This window comes from Phocoena phocoena, chromosome 12, assembly GCF_963924675.1.
Source record: "Phocoena phocoena chromosome 12, mPhoPho1.1, whole genome shotgun sequence".
Classification (NCBI taxonomy): domain Eukaryota; kingdom Metazoa; phylum Chordata; class Mammalia; order Artiodactyla; family Phocoenidae; genus Phocoena; species Phocoena phocoena.
In genome coordinates, this window is record NC_089230.1 from 68,589,284 (window position 1) to 68,593,273 (window position 3,990).

A 3,990-nucleotide genomic window follows, 5' to 3' on the forward strand; every position below is an offset into this window, starting at 1 on the left:
AAATCATCTGAGTTTCCTCATGGTCAATAAGTACTAAATGGACTTTTGTTAAACTAAGTTAAATCTTTTAATTTATTTATTTTTTTGCGGTACACGGGCCTCTCACTGTTGTGGCCTCTCCCACTGCGGAGCACAGGCTCCAGACGCGCAGGCTCAGCGGCCATGGCTCACGGGCCCAGCCACTGCGGCATGTGGGATCTTCCCAGACCGGTGCACGAACCCATGTCCCCTGCATCGATAGGCGGACTGTCAACCACTGCGCCACCAGGGAAGCCCGTTAAATCTTTTTAAAGTCATTGTGGTCTACTGGAGACAAAGGATTAGAGTTTAAACTCTGGCTTGAGGGCTTTTTGTTTTTCTTTTTTAATTGAAGTATAGTTGATTTACAGTATTACGTTAGTTTCAGGTGTACAACATAGTGATTCAATATTTTTATAAATTAAACTCCATTTAAAGTTATTACAAAACAATGGCTATATTTTCCTGTGCTGTGCAATACATCTTTCTTCCTTATTTTATACACAGTAGTTTGTATCTCTTAAGCCCCTACCCCTACCTTGCTCCTCCCTCCTTCCCTCTCCCCACTGGTAACCACTAGTTTGTTCTCTACAGCTGTCAGTCTTTCTGTTTTGTTATATTCATTTGTTTATTTCTTAGATTCCACATATAAGGGATAACGGAGTGTTTGTCTTTCTCTGACTTATTTCACTAAGCATAATCTCTAGGCCCATCCACGTTGTTGGGAATGGCAAAATTTCATTCTTTTTATGGCTAATATTCATGTATATACACCACATCTTCTGTTGATGGACAGGTTACTTCCATATTTTTGCTATTGTAAACAGTGCTGCTATGAACATTGGGATGCATGTATCTTTTTGAATTAGTGTTTTTGTTTTCTTCAGATATATACCCAGGAGTGGAATTGCTGGGTCATATGGTAGTTCTATTTTTAGCTTTTTGAGGAGCCTCCATACTGTTTTCCAAAGTGGCTGCACCCATTTACATTCCCGCCAACAGTGGGAGTTAAAGTCCCCTACTGTGTCTGTGCGCAAACGTGCACACTCCTTGTGAGCAGTGTCCAGGCTTCCCACAGCCCTCCTGTCCCACCAGCCCTCTGACCAGCCAGGGGGCTGCCTTCCCTGTGCCAGACCCAGGGCTGGGGTGCCCAATATGTGGCTTGAAGTGCTCACTTCCAGGGAGGATCTCCACCCGTGTGATCTCCCTTTTTCTGAGTCCTCTCCCTGGGGCACAGGTCCCAACCTGCTCACTTCTCTTCCCTTCCTACCCGATTCTGTGTGGATCTTTCTTACAGCCTTGGCTATACAGGAGTCTTTCTGCCAGTTTCGAGTTAGTTTTCAGTGAGACTGTTCCACATGTAGACAGATAGATAGATAGATAGGATTTTTTTTTTTTACTTTTTAAAAATTTTTTATTGAAGTGTAGCTGATTTACAATGTTGTGTTAATTTCTGCTGTACAGTGATTTGGTTGTATATATTCTTTTTCATATTCTTTTCCACTTATGGTTTATCACAGGATATTGAATATAGTTCCCTGTGTTATACAGTAGGACCTTGTTGTTTATCCATCCTATGTATAATAGTTTGCGTCTAATCCCAGACTCCCATTCCTTCCCTACCTTGGCAACCACAACTCTATTCTCTATGTATGAGTCTGTTTCTGTTTCGTAGATATGTTCATCTGTGTCATATTTTAGATTCCACATATAAGAGGTATCATAAGGTATTTGTCTTTTTCTTTCTGACTTACTTTGCTTAGAATGATAATCTCTAGGTCCATCCATGTTGCTGCAAATGGCATTATTTCATTTTTTTTTTTAATGGCTGAGTAATAGTCCATTGTTTATTTATTCCACATCTTAATCCATTCATCTGTCGATGGACATTTAGGCTGTTTCCATGTCTTGGCTATTATGAATAGTGCTGCTGTGAACATAGGGGTGAACATATCTTTTGAATTATGGTCTTCTCAGGGTATATGCCCAGTAGTGGGATTGCTGGATCATATGGCAATTCTATTTTTAGTTTTTTGAGGAACCTCCATACTGTTCTCCATAGTGGCTGCACCAATTTACATTCCCACCAACAGTGTAAGAGGGTTCCCTTTTCTCCACACCCTCTCCAGCACTGGTTATTTGTAGACTTTTTGATGGTGGCTGTTCTGGTGTGAGGTGGTACCTAATTGTAGTTTTGATTTGCATTTCTCCAATAATTAGCAATGATGAGCATCTTTTCACCACATGTAGATATATTTTTGATGTGTTCATGGGGGGAGGTGAGTTCCACTTCCTCCTACTCTGCCATCCGATCTCCTCTGCCTTGACATCTTACAGTGCCATTCATCCAGAAACTCTTCTTGTAACTGAGATTATCTGTTTCCATGTTTTAAAATTGATGAAGAAAAATCTCAATTTTCTTAGAATTATGACTGTTCTTAATAACTTTCGGGAGAACAAAATTGAGCTTTTTTGTCAATACAGCTGACAGCTACTCCCAGAAAACAGGTCTCATACTTTTCATGGCCGTACCAGACTATGTGAACTGGGGCATTGAACACATTTGAATAACAAGGAATTACTTTACAGATATCGAATTAGGATCTTTGTAAAAATTAGTCCATTGAACCACATTTGAAATGGAGTTTCTCAGTTTCATGTATCTGCATATTGGTAAGTATATTTTGTGTGACCTGCTTAGGAAACGAGTAGGATGTGATCTGTTTGATGGTTACAGCTATCCTCATCTGAGAATTTCCATTCCGATCTAATTTATTCTAACTATTGCTACTAGAAATCTTCTGAATACCAATGACAATCTAATTTTATGCATAGAGAAGCAAATTAGCATGAATTAAAGCTTCTTTAGTTGAATGAGCATAGTTCTATATTGGCAAGTATGGTATACCTTCTTAATCCTAGAAAAGACTCCAATTTTAAGTGAATTATCTTCCAGATTGTTTATTTTCTACTTAAAGTATCATCAGTATTTCCTTAGCACAAATCTGCCATGGAATAAAAAGTTGGGACATTTTTTACACATCCAGTATCTCCCTCCCTTCTTTGAACAAACATTCCCCTTCCCAGATCTGTGGTAGGTTGCTTAGTATTTGGTGTTTTTTTTTTTTTGGGGGGGGGGGGTTGTTTGTTTTTAATATTTATTTTGGCTGCGCCGGGCCTTAGTTGCTGTGTGTGGGATCTTTAGTTGAGACATGCGAACCCATAGTTGCAGCATGCATGCAGGATCTAGTTCCCCAACCAGGGATCGAACCTGGGCCCCTTGCATTGTGAGCGTGGAGTCTTACCACTGGACCACCAGGTAAGTCCCTACCACTGGACCACCAGGTAAGTCCCTTCCTTATATTTGAATCTTGAGTAAAATAACACAAGGGACAGTGATGGTTAAAGCCAAGTCTTTCTGAAAGCAGCTCTCTGAAAAGGCTGTTCATTAATTCCTACAACCTAGAGCCATACAGCCTTGACTGCAGTCCTTATAAATTCTTTTTTTTTTTTTTTAAGGCTAGGTGGAGGAGGTTTATAGCCATTTTTTGCAACCAAAGAGCCTAGATAAAATTCCAACATACAGAAAGTAAAAAATTTAATGTTTTGGGCTTGTGTTTATGTTTCTGCATTCTCTTTTTTTTAATTTATTTATTTTTGGCTGTGTTGGGTCTTCATTGCTGTATGCGGGCTTTCTCTGGTTGCAGCGCACAGGCTTCTCATTGTGGTGGCTTCTCTTATTGCGGAGCACAGGCTCTAGGGACACAGGCTTCAGTAGTTGTGGCACGCAGGCTCAGCAGTTGTGGCGCATGGGCTTAGTTGCTTCACGGCATGTGAGATCTTCCCGGACCAGGGCTCAAACCCGTGTCCCCTGCATTGGCAGGCAGGTTCTTAACCACTGAGCCACCGGGGAAGCCTGTTTTTGCATTATCTTAATGGTCATATCTACAATACAAATAGTGATCAAACAGG